Genomic DNA, 17,669 nt, shown 5'->3' with positions numbered 1-17,669 from the left:
GGTGTCACATTGATAACATTTTTCCTCCCACTATGAAAAGAGACCATACTGGAAGAAGCATGCGCTACTACTTGTGCCTACAAAAATATAATTCATTTGGAAATATGAGTACATAATTATATAATTTTTTACTGTAACAATTAAACTTAAAAGAGGTGTACCTAGGTTTGAGGAGCAAGAGGGTCATCAGTCACACATTATAAGGTGTCATCAATAGAGACTCCATCTCTAATAGTCTCAATCCTTTGTAATAGTGAGGAGTGGAAAGGAGTAACAAGTTCAGATGGAGGTGGTGTAGAGTCAATAGATTGAAATAGAATGTTCATGTATGATCCTATCTCAGTGGGAATGTGAATCTAACTAAAATATCATAATTGATCATCAAGAACGTCAAGTCCATCCATAGAAATATAAATACCTCAACCAACTCCTAAGGTTGCCTTAGGTGGAGCTACAAAAAATTGTTGTCCATCTAAGTGATGAGCACTAGATTGTTGAGTTCCAAAGTGTTGTGTGCTTTGGTGTGCATGACCTAATGGCATGTCATGAGTTGCTCAAAATATAGGCCTCTATGAAATCGTCTCTCTAACACTATGTAAATTCATCCCTTGTGTATCTACAATGTATGGATATGCCTGTAAAAGATTATCTAGAAGATTCAAGGTCATCTTCATATGTCTGTTCTCTCCAATGAGGCCAGGTATATCTTCTAGGGTAGAAATATATGCAACTCTATAGATATCATTAGTGGGTGGCATAGTACTTGATGGTTCCTTAGAATATGATCTAGGTTGACTAGGTCTACTCAAAAGATATTTTCCTAGAGTATCAGATGTAATACTCCTAGTTGCAGATGCAATGCGTCCTATTCAATCAACTTCTTCCCTCTGATAAGAAATGACAACTCTATTTATAGTAGTAGTCATCACTAGAGTCACTATTGTGGTCCTAAATCCCACCAATGCATGATGATGAGGAACAACACAAGTCATCTCATTGTAAAAATCATGATCACAAACTCTATCATGTCCCTAACCATAATATCTTGGAATATATAAATAGTTGGTGAGGTGCCCAAAATGGATCTCCAAATATAAATTCTAGGAAAAATATAATAAAATTTGGTCATTATTAGGATAACAACCATGTATTGCTAGGAATTGAGGTATATCATGCAAGAACTCTATAGCACAATACATCTAGTAACCTGATATGCTCTACCCATGGTCTTCCCCTCATAAAATGGGAAGGTGTCACATTTGATAATCTCCTTAGAAACTATGCTCTAAACTTACTCTAACGATATGCAATCAAGATCTCCACTCTAAGCTCAACAAAAATCCTATTTATAGACTATGGTACAAACTGGAATATAATTGTCATATTAGGAATGCAATGGTTGATAGGTGGTACATCAACATGTGGTACATGTCCCTATTCTTGAGTCTAAGCTTGTCCATGTCCTTTTCTTTGACCCTCTCCCTATCATTTATCACGAGGCTGAGGCTAATCATTGGATACCATCTAGGGGTACAACATGTGCAAACTAAATGTTAACCTAACATTATGAGAATATAAGGGGCCAATAAGGGGATGCCATATAATTACAAGAACATGTATTCAATAAGGATTCGTGATAAGTCTTATCATTAATCTAAGCTCATAAGGGGTCCTATTAAGTCTTATAAGTATTTATAAGGTCTTAAGAGGTCATATATAAGGTCCTATCAGCTCTTATTAGTAATCTAAGGTATGTTCATAAGTCATATTAGGTGTTAATCATAATAAATTAAATATAGGAGAGAGAAAGTGAATAGAGAGTGAGAAGAGAGAAGGTGAGAGGAGAGAGAAAGTAAGAAGAGGGAGAGAAAGTGAGTAGAGAGACATAAAAAGAGTGAGGAGAGAGAAAGAGATGACAGAGAGGAGAGAGAAAGTGGGAAGAGAGAGAAAGGAGAGATAGTGAGAAGAGAGAAAAAGAAAGGAAAGAAAGTAAGAAAAGGGAGAGAAAGTGAGGAGAGAGAAAGTGTTCCATGAGGAGAGAGATTTCAAGGAGAGAGAACATGTGAGGAGAGAGAAAAAAAGACATGAGAGAGTAAGGAGAGATAAAGTGAGAAGAGAGAGAAAGGAGAGAAAGTGAGATGAGAGAGTGAGGAGAGAGAAAGTAAGAAGAGAGAGAAAGTGAGGATAGAGAAAGTGAGAGGAGAGATAGAGTTCAAGGAGAGAGAAAGTGTGAGGAGAGAGAAAGTGAGAAGAGAGAGGAAGTAAGGAGAGATAAAGTGAGAAGAGGGAGAGAAAGAGATGAGAGAGTGAAGAGAGAGTGAGAAGATAAAGTAAGGAGAGAGAAAGTGAGAGGAGAGAGAAAGCATGGAGAGAAAGTGTGAAGACAAAAAAAATAAGGAGAGAGAAAGTGAGAAGAGGGAGAGAAAGTGAAGAAAAAAGAGAGAGATGAGAGCGAAAGAGATAAGAGAATGAGGAGAGATAAAGTGAGAAGAGAGAGAAATGAGAGAGAGTGAGAAGAGAAAGTAAGGAGAGAGAAAGTGAGAGGAGAGAGAGAAAGTGAGAAGAGAGAAAAAGTAAGGAGAGAAAAAGTGAGGAGAGAGAAAGTGAGGACAAAAAAATGAAAGTAGGAAGAGGGAGAGAGAAAGTAAGAAGAGGGAGAGAAAGTAAGGAGAGAGAGTGAAAGTGTGAGGAGAGAGAAAGATATGAGAGAGTGAGGAGAGATAAAGTGAGAAGAGAGAGAAAGGAGAGAAGGTGACAAGAAAGTGAGAAGAGAGAAAAAGTAAGGAGCAGGAAAGTAAGAAGAGGGAGATAAAGTGAGGAGAGAAAGAGAAAGTGTGAGGAGAGATAGAGTTTAACGAGAGAGGAAGTATGAGGATAGAAAGGGAATGAGGAGAGAGAAAGTGAGAGGAGAGAAAGCAAGGAGAGAGAAAGTAAGAAGAGGGAGAGAAAGTGAGGAGAGAGAGAAAGTGTGAGGAGAGAGAAAAAGATGAGAGAGTGAGGAGAGATAGATGAAGAGAGAAATGAAAGTGAGAAGACAGAGTAAGAAGAGAGAAAGTAAGAAGAGAGAGAAAGTAAGGAGAGAGAGAGAGAGAGAAAGTGTGAGGAGAGATAGAGTTTAAGGAGAGAGGAAGTATGAGGATAGAAAGAGAGTGAGGAGAGAGAAAGTGAGAGGAGAGAGAAAGCAAGGAGAGAGAAAGTAAGAAGAGAGAGAAAGTGTGAGGAGAGAGATAGAGATGAGAGAGTGAGGAGAGATAAAGTTAGAAGAGAGAGAAATGAAAGTGAGAAGAGAGAGTAAGAAGAGAGAAAGTAAGGAGAGAGAAAGTGAGGAGAGAAAGAAAGTGTGAGGAGAGAGTTCAAGGAGAGATAAAGTGTGAGGAGAGAGAAAGTGAGAAGATAGAGAAATTGAGGAGAGAGAAAGTATGAAGAGGGAGAGAAAGTGAGGAGAGAGAGTGTGTGAGAGAGAAATGAGAGAGTGAGGAGAGATCAAGTGATAAGAGAGAGAAAGGAGAGAAAGTGTGGAGAGAGAGAAAGTGAGATGAGAAAGTGAGAGGAGAGAGAGAAAGTAAAAAGAGAGAGGGCTCAAGGAGAGAGAAAGAGCAAAGTGAGAGAGAAAGTGTGAGGAGAGAGAGAAAGAAAGAAGAGGGAGAGAAACTGAGGAGAGAGTGAAGAGAGAGAACACTCTAAAGAAGAGAAAGAGAGTGAGAGAGAGATAGAGAGATTTTTTCTAGATATCTAGAAAAAAAATTAATTCATCAAGAGTTTTAAGTCTTTTTTTGTTTTCTACATCTAATCATATTTTTGTTATTTATTGTTTAACCACATAGCATTTTATATTTCTAAACATATTGTTTCTTCCATTGACTACAATTTCAAATATGTTTTTTCAATTTTTTTTAACATTTAAACTAAATTACAATCTATAAAGATAAAAAAATTATTGATGTATACACAAAATAACAAAATACCCATAAAAAATAACAAAATATTCATCAAAAACTACTAATCATTCATCAAAATCAACTAAATATTCATTAAAAATACAAAAATGAACATACCTAGTATGTTGCATACTCAAAGGAGGTCAAAAATGGTAGGCAAGAATGATGATGTAAAAAAGATGTCATGAAGTTTTCTCTAAGCTCTACTTCAAAAATATCATCATAACAATAACTCAAAAATGGTAAAATGACACTTATAAAGCCTATTTTGGCAACCTTCTAGGGTTTTAAGAGGCTTTGAGTGAAGCCTATGAGGCTTCACATGAAGCTTGACCCACATGGCTTCATGTAAAGCCATGTGGATAGTTCACAAGAAACCCTCACTTCCCCTGAAGACCCCAAAAAGAAAAATTCTCACTTTTCATCTACTTTGTTTATGATGAAAAGTGGGAACCAATTGCATGGCCCAATACACACACACACACACACACACACACACACACACACACACACACACACACACACACACACACACACACACACACATCTATTGTTGATCTCTAAGCCTATTTTGTCTATTAGTGTCCAAACACTTAGTCATTTACTAGGCAAGATTACATGGTCATCACTGCAACTGATTCATCTAGTAAAGGTCGAGTATTCAAAGCTCATACCGAGCAAGAAAGTGATTGTTGAGTATTCAATTGAGACCAAGGACATGTATGTGCTGAGAAATATAGTTGTAATTGAGAAAATTGACAAGTTAACAATTGCCAAGAAAGCACGCATATAGAGGGTGAGTGATAGTACCAATGAGTCAACATGACCAAGTGTCAAAATATTCAATTCTTAAGTAGTTCAATTTTTTCATATGAGTTTGTAATGGCACAAACACATATGTAAACCATTTTTTCCAACTTTTATATGAAATTTAATACTTATAGAGCCAGCTAAGGAGATGATCATGCATCATTATAGAAGGAAGTGATCCCAAGGTATGCAATTCAACCAATCAAAAAATTAGATAGAAATGGAAAAAGATGATGAATTATAAACCATTGATCAAGATCTAGAACTTTCACATTACATCTGTTTAAGAAGGATTCTAACCCTAGAATCTAAATGAATGAACAAATGAAGGAGATTGAGTGTGTGTGTACTCTTCTGAAGAGAAAGATTAAGTCTAAAAGCATATCAAATAGAGAGCAATCAGATCAGTGAAGGACAAAACAAAGATATCATATTAGGAGATCAAATTAGAGACATTGAAAAGAGGAGACCCAATATCAAGTTATAGAGTGAACCAAGGGTTAGGTACCAAATAAGTTAAAATTAATTGCGTCAGGGTAAATCTCTTAACCATGTGGTCTTAATACATTAATGTAAACCTCCTAATACAGTGCTTACTTCATTGTAAGTGTAAAATACTTTAGCAAGGTGAGACCTAATAGTTTCTAAAGATTTTAATGAGGTAGACCTCTAACAAGGTAGAATATATCTTATGATCAAACATTATAACCTTTACATGTTAAACTTTATTGTTGCAACAATGAATATTTGTGGGTTTCATCCCCAACCCAATTTTACCTTCACATCAAAGTGTTTCTAGGTTACTAAATCATTGTGTTATGAGTTGATTTTTTCATGGATGTTTTAGGAATGCTTTAGAATAAGGGTGGTTTGGGGGGGTGAATCAGTTATTCAAGGTCCATATGTCCAATTCAAACTTTTTACTAAGTGTAGTGAGCCCATTCAACCATTCAATCATCGAAGCTTTAACTTTCCTATTCAAAAAGTTACTGTAAATCAACATGCAAGCATAACACATGAAAATAATCAACAAGTAACACAATGATTTACGTGGGAACCCAATTTGGGAAAAACACTAGTAACATGCTACTCAATTCTCACTCTTTTGAAGTGATGCCCTATGAAAGGCCTACCCTGTTAAAGGCTTCCAAAACAATATTAAATGTGACCTTGTTAGAGGATTTATCCACCCTATTAGAAGTGGGCTTGCTTAAAGTACTTTAGAATATTCACTTGGAATGCCACCCTATTAAAGGATTTACAAATGGTTGTTAAACCAACCTAAGTCCATAGGATTTCCATATCTAATACAATTGCTAGAGAGTATTAGAAAAAATATTTGACCTAATTACAACATACAACTTAACTTGTAGATCTCATATCACTTCTCAGCTCATAACATTGTCTGGCCTTCAGTCTCTGCAACTCTTGACAGCTTGCCCTCCTTTCAAGCTTATTCTCCTTGAGTCTCCATGCTCAATGTACTAGTGCAATAATCTCTTTCTAACCACTTGTCAAAGCAAACCCTCTATGCTCTATTCCTCCTTCTCCTAGATGCCTTCTCCTTAACATCCTTTAGCCACTTTGCAATTTGGCACACTAGCAACTCTTTCTCGTTGGTCTATGCCTCCTTAAATAGAAGTCTAGAACTTCTATTCTTGCTTGATTCTTCCCTCCTTTAATTTCAATTCATATGGATTAGGTAGGATTCATTGAATCTAACCCATATTATGTTCCCTCTAGAAATTTTTGAATAATGCTTTTGAATTTTCCCAAAAATAGTTTACTTAGAATTATGTGCCACCAGCTCATCATCCAACCAATTCACAAAATTCAAGGTAACAACTATGTCTATTTAGATTTGGAAAATCTTTTACATTTCCAATAATGCAGCAACTCAACACTATTGAAATATTGGTGCTTAGCACATACTATGTTAACATCAACCATGTTTTACTGATGCTTGACACTTGAAGTTCACTCAACACCTACTAAGATTTTCTGATGCTTGACACCTGTTACTTTACTTAGCACTTGAACTTCACTTAGCACCTGAAGTTCACTTGACACACACTAGATTTTCCTTTTTCTTGGCTCCAACTAAGAATTTTCTCAGCTTGAACTATCTTCCTCGGCACCTACTAATGAACTTAGTTTAACATTTAGAGTCAACCTTGTTACAACTTATTCCTCCAATGTTTCTAAGTGTGGCCAACCTCTATATCTTTGAGTATGTTATCAATACACTAGTTAACCATTGGCTTAGCTGATCCTTGCACTTCATTACAACATCATAACTCAACCTTTCCCTTAGCTGCTTTTGTTACATCTTGTTAATCAAATCCGCTCCATCAATCAATTAAGTGATAGTACTTGGATCTTATAAGAAAATGTCATTCCTAAAAATAATAGGTTTGACATCAATGATTGAAAACATTCTAATAACAAAAATCTCCCTTTTTCAATCAATCTTCTTCTCACAATGATCTTTTCAATCAAATTTCTAACAATCTCCCTCTTTGGCATTGATGGAAAACCAAATTGAGCACCATCAGACCAAACTATTCAACTATTTTATCAACATGCTAACTAGGTTAGAATAGTAAGTCAAATTCCAAAAAGTAATTGTGTTACCATTAGTTTTCACATCTCCCTTTGTGATTTGTATCTTGATTATTTTACTTCTACTTCTCCCTCTTATCTATTGTATCATTTTTCTTTATTTTGTTCCCTCTTACATTCTCTCCCTCTCTATGCATTGTTCATCTTCTGCTATTCTCTAATTTGATCATCTTCTACACTTTCTCCCTCATATTATTGATCACATGCTATTGATCAATTTCTTACTACTTCTCCCTCTTTGACTAAAATGCCAAAGATGTACTGTTTCAACATCTTAATATGCAAGAGTAGCTTTTGCAGGTTCTTTCACTTTTTCCCTCTATCACCTTACTTGTGACTAATATTATAGCTTCAACACTTCAATTACTTTAGGCATGAATCCTAAAGTAGGTTTCCTCTACATCAATGTGTAATATTTCAACAAACAACTCATTTGATGCAAGGGAGTCTTGCTTTTGCTTCAAGTAACCTTGGCTAGGTGTATCACCCCTAACTTACCCCTGAGATATACAAAAGCATCATTAGGTAGTTCTTTTTTGAAGATTTCAGCAATCTATTCCTTTGAGCTTACATATTCCATCTTCACATTTTTGTCTTCCACCAATTCTCTTACATAGTGATACTTAATTTCAATATGCTTGGTTTTAGCATGCATTATAGGGTTCTTTGATATGTTCATAACACTTGTATTATCACAATAGCATATCATATGCTCATTTACCTCTTCCATCATACCTTGCAATAGATGTTTAATCCATACAATATTAGTGCAATTGATAGCAACAACAACATATTTAGCTTCTACAATTGATTGTGAGGTACAACTCTGCTATTTGCTAGTCCATGTAATCAATCTTCTTCCCAAGAAAAGTGCTCCTCCACTAGTGCTTTTTTTGTAATCAATATTACCTCCCCAATCTACATCAGTGTAGGCTCTTAGCTTAAACTTTTCACTCCTCTTGTAATATAAACCAAAGTCATTAGTTCCTTTTAGGTACCTTAGTATTCTTTTTACTTCCATCAATTAATTTTCTCTTGGATTTGTAGAAAATCTTGCCACTATTCTAACTACTAATGCAATGTCTATTCTACTATGTACAACATACTAGAACTTTCTAATCATTGATCTATACATTTTTTTATTCACTTCAACAGACTCATCATTCTTGGCTAGCTTATGTTCAGTTGCCATTGGTGTGTTGACTGGTTTTGAGTCTTCCAATCCAAATGTCTTGAGCATCTCTTTGATATATTTTGATCGGGTCACAAATATTCCATGCTTCAATTGATGTACTTGTAATCCAACAAAGAACTTGATTTCTCCAAACATTGACATCTCAAACTCATGTTTTATTTGATCAGCAAAATCTTTACATATAACATCTTTTCCTCCAAATATTATATCATCAACAAAGATTTAAGATATCAAAATATCTTTACCTTTTTCATCCTTGATATACAAGTTTTTGTTGTCATCTATTCTCTCAAATCCAATCTTGACAAGGTATTTGTGCAGTCTCTCATACCATGCTCTAGGTGCTTGCTTTAGACCTCAAAGTGCCTTATGTAGTTTGTGGACCATATCCTTGTTGTTGTCATCAACAAATCCCTCTAGTTGTTTTATGTAGACTTCTTCTTCTAGTATACCATTTAGAAAAGCTGACTTGACATCCATTTGGTAGACTTTGAAACCTTTGTAAGAAACATATAGAAGCAGTGTTTTTACTCCTTCAATTCTTGCAACAAAGGAAAATGTTTCCCCATAATCTAATCCTTCTTCTTGTGCATAGCCTTTGCAAACAAGTTTGGCTTTGTTTCTTGTTATCTCACCATTCTCATCAAGTTTTTTCCTAAACACCCATTTACTACCAATTACATTCTTATCAATTGGTCTGGGAACTAGGGTACAAGTTTTTTTCTTCTCAATCTGATCTATCTCCTCTTCCATAGCTTTATACCTATCATCATCTTGTAGTGCATCTTTCATTTTTTTGGGCTCAACCTTCCTTAGCAAACATGATTCATTCCTGAGTCTATTCCTTTTCATTGGTCTAGCATCCTTATCATCAATGATTTGATCTGTAGGGTGATTTCTTCTCACATATTTGGCTAATTTTGGTTCCATCCTTCTTTCCATGTTTGATCCTTTAGCTTCAAAGTCATTTTTCTCTTCTCTATCTGGTACTTCATCATCTCTTTAATGTATACTATTTTTAGAGTCAAAATGTGAATTTCCTTCATTCTGCAACTCAGCTTCTGAATGTGGCTTGACATTCACTAGGTGTGACTCGGTTGATACTTAAATTTGTTGTTGATTCCTAGCTTAATTTATAGCATTTTCTTCAACAACCATTCCTTCATAGAAGTATACAAAAGATCTATAATCCTCCAATTGCTTGGATTCATCAACTTGTACATTTGTATGCTCATCAAAATTTACATTTGCACTCTCCACAATTTATTAGTCTTAGTATTCAAACATTTATATGCTTTCCTTCTAGTGGAGTATCCAAGGAATATCCCTTCATCACTCTTTGCATAAAACTTTCCACTTCTAGTATTTTTAAGAATATAGAATTTACAACCAAATACTTTGAAATGTTTTACATTGGATGAGTTACCATACCATAGTTTAAAAGGTGTTGCATTTGTACCTTTCTTGACTTGGACTCTATTCAGGGTATAAATAGTAGTACTTACAGCTTCTCTCCAGTACTTTAGAGCAAAATTTCTCTCCATCATCAAGGTTCTTGCATAGTCTATTATTGATATATTCCTTCTTTCAACAATGTTATTCCATGGTACATTCTTGGTGCTAATGTTTGTCTTTTGATACCTTTATCATTGAAGAATATTTCAAATTCATTTGATGTAAACTCTCCTCCTCTGTTTGATCTTAGGTAGTTCAAACTCTTTCTTGTTTCCTTCTCAACTCTAGCCAAGTACCACTTAAACATTTGAAATGCATTAGATTTTTTCTTTAAAAACATAGTAGTCATCATCCTTGAATAGTCATCTACAAATAACATGATGTATCTATCTCCTAAGTAGCTTTGTACTTCTATTAGATGACATAAGTCTGTATGGACTAGTTCTAATACTTCTTTGGAAGTGTATGTTTTACTCTTGAAACTAAATTTAGTCATCTTCCCTAGTTGACATTGTTTGCACATTGTATTTTCAGGTTTCTTTAGTTTAGGAAAACCTCTGACTTTCTTCTTCTTGCCAATGCTAATCAGATTGTCAAAATTAACATGACACAATATTTTATGCCACAACCACACATCATCAAGTCTAACAACAAGACAAGTTGCATCTTCCATATCTAGGTAAAATAGATTACTCCTAGTTTGTTCACCTTTTCCTATCAGATTTCCATTAGTGTCATAGATCTTGACAGATTTGTTTCCAAATTCTACTTTGCAACCTACATTGCCTAATTGTGATACACTGGACAAATTGTAGTTCAATCCTTCAACATACTATGCATTATCACATGAAATTTTCTTAGTAATCTTAATGGAACCTTTTCCTTTGATTTGACATGGAGCATCATTTCCAAATCTAACACTATTTCCATCATACTGAATAAAGGTTATAAACTTACTTTTGTCTCCTATCATATGATGTGAGCATCCACTATCTATGATCAATTTGTCATTCTTGGTCACACAGGTTACCAATGTTGTTGCTTCATCTTCATCTTTATTTGATTCATCCTTCATGGCCATATAGACTATTTCATCATCATTCTCATCAGAATCTTCTTCAACAATGTAGCATCTTTTGCCTTTGTCCTTGTAATCTCTACTATCATCTTCTCTTTTTTTCTTGTACTTGTTTCCTTCTTTGTAGTTTTTCTTTTGTGTACACCTTGTAGCAATATGACCTACTTCATTGCAATTAAAACAAATTATAGGGAGCTTACCTTTGAATTTACCTTTGCCTCTATGGAATCTCCTAGCCAGTAGTGCTTCCAACTATTCCACATCTTCTTCATCTGTGCTACTATCATTGGATGCATGTTTTCCTTTTCTACTCTTCTTCTTTGATGTCACCTCCTTAGTGTCTTTCAATGTCAACTTGGCCTTGAAAGTAGATTCAAGGTTCTCAGGTCTATAGTTATCAAAGTTGGATAGTTCAAATGCAGTGAGTCTTCCTACAATTCCATCAAAGGTTAGTGTGTTTCCTTGTACACACCTTAGCTCTTGGATGGTTGAAACTCTAATAGCATAGATAGGTAGTAGGGTCCTTAAATATTTTCTATTGATAGTCTTTTCTTCTAGTTGACCACCCAAACTTCTTATTTCACTTACCACTTCTTTCATTCTAGAGCTATATTGAGTAGCATTCTCACCTTCCTCCATTTTCATGTCATCAAACTTTCCTCTAAGGCTTTCTCTCTTTGCTCTTTGAACATTTTGATCTCCTCCATAGATATCTAACAAGAGTTTGCACATCTTGAATGCAGTATCACATCCTTTGATGTCATCAAATTTAGTGTAGCTGAGTGCAGAGGCAATCTCCAACATTGCCCGATTATGGTCCTTCCTTTTGCTCAAATCATCTACAATAAGAGGTCCAGTTGGGTCCACATGTTCCACTCTAATTAAGGTTTTTTCATAGTCACCTATTGATCGAAGGTGCAATTTCATCAAACTCTACCATGCAACAAAGTTGTCTTTTTTAAGCTTGGGAACTTCTCTCTTGGACATCTGGATCTTCTTGCTTCTAGTACCTTGAAACTAAATCAGCAGATGGATTTGATACCAATTGTTAGAAATTATTTAGAATAACTAAGAGGGGGGGGGTGAATCAGTTATTCAAGGTCCATATCTCTAATTCAAACTTTTTACTAAGTTAGTGAGCCCATTCAACCATTCAATCATCCAAGCTTTAACTTTCATATTCAACAAGTTATTGTAAATCAATATGCAAGCATAACACATGAAAATAATCAAAACATAACACAGCGATTTCCATGGAAACCTAATTTGGGAAAAACTACCAGTAACATGTTATTTAATTCTCACTCTTCTGAAGTGGTGCTCTATTAAAAGGTTACAACACATTATTAAATGTGACCTTGTTAGAAGTGGCCTTGGTTAAAGGACTTTAAAACCTTCACTTAGAATGCCACCCTATTAAAGGATTTAAAAAGGGCTATTAAACCAACCTAAGTCCATAGAATTTCCATATGTAATAAAATTACTAGAGAGTATTAGAAAAAATCTTTGACCTGATTACAACATACAACTTAACTTTCATATCTCATATCACTTCTCAGCTCATAACATTGCCTGGCCTTCAGTCTCCACAACTCTTGACAACTTTCCCTCCTTTCAAGCTTAGTCTCCTTGAGTCTCCATGCTCAATGTACCAGTGCAATCATCTCTTTCTGACCACTTGTTGAAGTAGACCCTCTGTGCTCTGTTATTCCTTTTCCTAGATGCCTTCTCCTTGACACCCTTTAGCTAATTCATGATTTGGCACACCAACAACTCTTGCTTCTTGGTCTATGACTCCTTAAATAGAAGTTTGGAACTTCTTTTCTTTCTCAATTCTTCCCTCCTTTAATTTTAATTCATATGGATTAGGTAGGATTCATTGAATCTAACCAATATTATGTTCCCTCTAGAAACTTCTTGAATAATCCTTTTGAATTCACCCAAAAATGGTTTACTTAGAATTCTATGCCACTAGCTCATCATCCTTATCATGCAACTAGTTCACAAAATTCAAGTTAACAACTATGTTAGCTCAGATTTGGTGAATCTTTGACATTTCTAACAATGTAGCAGCTCGACACTATTGAAATACTGGTGCTCGACACATACTATGTTACCTGGCATCAACTGTGTTTTATTGATGCTTGGCACCTAAAGTTTACTCTAAACCTACTAAGATTTTTTGATGCTCAACACTTATTACTTTGCTCAACACTTGAACTTCACTCAACACCTGAAGTTCATTTGGCACACACTATATTTTCTTTTTGCTTGGCTCCAACTGAGAATTTGCTCATCTTGAACTAGCTTTCTCTGTACCTACTGATGAACTTAGTTTAAGCTTTGCAATCAACCTTGTTACAACTTATTCCTCCAATGTTTCTAAGTGTGGAAAACCTCTATATCTTTGAGTATGTTATCAATACACCATTTAACCATTGGCTTAGTTGATCCTTGCACTTCATTACAACATCATAAGTCAACCTTTCCCTTACGTGCTTTTGTTACATCTTGTTGATCAAATCCTCTCCATTAATCAACTAAGTGATAGTACTTGGATCTTATAAGAAAATATCATTCCTATAAATATCAGGTTTGACATCAATGACAAAACAATGATTGAAAACATTCTAATGACAAAAATCTCCCTTTTTCAATCAATCTTCTTCCAACAGTGATCTTTTCAATCAGATTTCCAATAGGATGATTATGTATTAGCTTTACTATTTTATGTTTTTCAATTACAGATATGATATGTTATAGGTGTGATAGAAATTTAGTTTTATAGGAGTAAGTTTAAGATCCTAATTCACCCCCTCTGTATCTTATTTCCCATTAATCATTCCAACAATTGGTATAAGAGCTCATTTCTCTTGTCAAGAATCCTAATAGCTTGAGAGGATCAAATCATGGATATGGAAGTGTATAAGATGGGAAAAATCATTGAGAACTAGATCATTGAAATCCAGATCATATTACAATAATTAGAAGCAACAAAAGAAGACTTAAGGAAATCCCTAAAAAGAAGGAAAGAGGTAGCTATTTAGCAAAATGACACACAATACAAAGAAATTGGCATAGAACAATTGCTTAACAGTGGAAATACTAGTAGTGGCAATGAAGCATTAACCAAACTACTAGAGAAGAATAGTACCCTAACCAAAGAAGAAAAAGATCACAAGAGAGAATAGGAAATCTAATCAGTCACACTATGTGAAAAAATGGATCAAAAGAAGAAATAAATGGAAGGAAAGCTTATGGATGAAGAAGAAAAAACATAGATGGTTATCAAACTTAAAGAGAGACTCGTGTTTGCAAGTCATTACTATTGATGTCAGAATAGCTAAAGTAAAACATACTCTGCATTTACTAAGTTACAACATTTTTTAGTATGTTTACCAAGTGACAATAGTAATTAGTTTTCTCAAACATCTAAGGGATCTGTGAAACTTTTTTGTGGTAACTAATTCAAACCTCCCTCACCTCTCAGTTACTCCATCTATATTTCCAATAATTGGTATTAGAGAAAATGAACAAATAGTTTGAAATGTCTATATTTTGTGAGATTAAGTTCTTTGTTGGATTGCAAATACAACAAAACAAGAATGGTGTCTACATCACTTAGTCTGACTATATAAAAGAGATTCTCAATAAATTTGGAATGGAAGATTCTAAACTACTTGGAACCCCCATGTGTACTGGACTAAAGCTTAATAAAAATGATGATTCTAAAGAGGTAGATCAGACCTTATATAGATCAATGATTGGAAAATTACAGTATGTAGTTCATACAAGGCTTGATATTGCTTTAGGAGTTGGTATAGTGGCAAGATTCTTAGAAAAACTTAGAGAAAATCATATGATGGAAATAAAAAGAATCTTGAGATATTTAAAAGGCACTAAAGACTATGGTTTATGGTATAAAATTGGAGAAAATTTGGACCTAAAAGTTTTTACTAATGCTAATTGGGCAGGAAATCTTTATGACAGAAGGAGCACAAGTGGTGGAGCATTCTTTCTTGGTAAAAGGTTGGTATCTTGGATAAGCAAAAAGAAAAATTGCACATCCCAATCCACAACAAAAGAAAAATACATTGGAATAGTAGTGAATTGTTCTAATATTGTTTGATTTAAACATTTGTTGCAAGGTATGAAAGTTGAAATAAAGGAACTAGTTGTCATGTTTTGTGATAATACAAGCACAATAAACATATCAAAGAATCTAGTAATGCATTCCAAAACCAAGCATATTGCTATAAAATATCATTTTGTCAAAGAACTAGTGTAGGACAAAGAAATCAGATTAGAATATGTCCATACAAAAGAATAGACTGCAAGCATATTTACGAAGCCATTACCTAAGGATGCATTTTTATTTCTCAGAGGTATGCTAGGGGTCATTCCCCTATCTAAAGCTCACTGAATAAAGTTTTAGTGATGCATCAATAGGAACTTTGAAGATCTATTAGTTGATCTAGCATAATCAAGAGAACATTGCATATGAATCAGTACTCAAGGTACATTGATACTCATTTGGTATGTGTTGTCTTTGGCATGTGTTGTTAAAGAGGGAGAGTTTACTGTCATATCTTTCTACAATTTTTTTGAAGAAATAAGTTATGTAATTCCTTCACAAAGGGAAATTACTGCATAATAGAGAAGTTTTTGGTATAAAGTCAAAGAGGGAGAAACTTTCTGATAGAGAAAGTCTTGTTCTCAATTTCATTATGCTATGACATGTTGTGTTGCCATCAATGCCAAAGAGGGAGATTGTTGGATATAATTATCTAATTGTGTGTTGTCTTTGATGTTACATAAATGTCATATTAGTTGTTAGTCAGTGTTTACCAGCTCACTTAGTCAGTAAGATAGTTTTTCTTGTCAACCAAGCATTCTTGGAGATTACTCTATGAAGACTATGTCTCCTGAGATCACTTGGGCATCAAAGGAGATTCTAGCAAGCAATAGTGTTAACCAAGTTCTCATGGTTAATAAAGGAAAATTGGTCAAAGTTAGCATTAACTGAGTTCATTTATTTTCCAAAGGGTTTTACAAGTTCACAGTGTTGACCAAGCGTCTATTGGTTAACACAGGGAATCATTTTAGGACTAGTGTTTACAGAGTTGGTTCAGCTATTGAAGGATTTTGTTGATTTGGGATATGAAGTTTAATTATTTCAAGTATTGATTCCAGCTGACTATGGTGATGATTATTGGTCATTTTAATTTGTATTGAGTTGACTTGAAAATTTGAATGATATAAATATAGGGTCAAGTTATGATTTTTAGTAGTATGCAAGTGTATTGATTGATTGAGAAGGAAAGTGTGTGAGTGAACTTGAAGGATGGTCAAATATCCTTGTGGAGTAGAAAAGTAATATTTGATCAAGAAGGATCTAGCATGAAGTAGAATAGAGATCTGTAACCAATAATTTAGTTACACCATAATTAGGTCATTACATTGTTACTTTCTCACCATTATAGTAGTGATTCAAAATCTCTTAACAAAGTTGGTTTAACAACTAGTTGTAAATCCTCTAATAGGGTGATAGTTCCATTGAATTATTTTAAATACCTCTAACAAGGCCACTCTTTATAGGGTGATTAAATCTTCTAACAAGGTCACACCTAACAATGTGTTTTGTAACCTTTAACCAGGTTGGCTCCAAATAGTGTTCACTTCAAAAGAGTGAAAAACAATAACTAGTTACATTGGTGGTTTTTCCCATATTGGGTTTCCACGTTAAATTTGGTTTCTCTTGTGTTCATTTCTTTTCTCTCATGTTTGCAAGTCATTACTATTGATTGTAGAACAACTAAAGTAAAACATACTCTACATTTATCGAGTTACAAAAATTTTCAATATGTTTATCGAGTAATAGTAGTAATTAGTTTTCTCAAACATCTAAGGGATTTGTGAAATGTTTTTATGGTAACTGATTCACTCCCACCCCCGCCCCCTCCCCCCCCCCCCCCCCCCCCCCCATCTTAGTTACTCCATCTATATTTCCAACAAAAGCTATGATTTACATGACGGTCAAGTTCAGACATTCACCTTTGGAATTGGAGATGGATTCCCAACATATTTTTACAAAAGAGTTGATGTAAAATGGAAGTGGGTAGTGACCACCTAGAAACAAATAAGAGAGACAAAATTTTCACAAGCTATGCAAGATTTAGGAAAGAATCATATGTTTATCACCCTTAAAGATGTTTTAAATAAGTTTATGTTCAGAGGTAGTGCATATAAGATTTTGAAGAGTAAAGCTCATGAAGTTGAGAAAGATAGCATTTAGATATGGAAAGAAGCATGTGGGTTTCTCACTTCATCTATGGAAGTGAGGGAAGGTAGAGATGCAATAGAGTTTGAAGATGCCTACCAAAAAGAAGTTTCCAAGATGACCAAGGAAATTTAGCAACTAGTTAGCTAGTGTAAATAGAGAGAGATTTTCACAATTAAAGAAGACACTAGCACCCCTCCACCAAATTTGAATATTCTAACAGATGAGGACATCCAAAATTTTATATCCTATCCAATTGAGCCCTATACTAACCCAGTTCTATTACAAATT

This window comes from Cupressus sempervirens, chromosome 5 (assembly GCF_028749045.1).
Source record: "Cupressus sempervirens isolate cs-2001-9-10 chromosome 5, ASM2874904v1, whole genome shotgun sequence".
Classification (NCBI taxonomy): domain Eukaryota; kingdom Viridiplantae; phylum Streptophyta; class Pinopsida; order Cupressales; family Cupressaceae; genus Cupressus; species Cupressus sempervirens.
Note: the sequence above shows the minus strand (reverse complement) of the source record.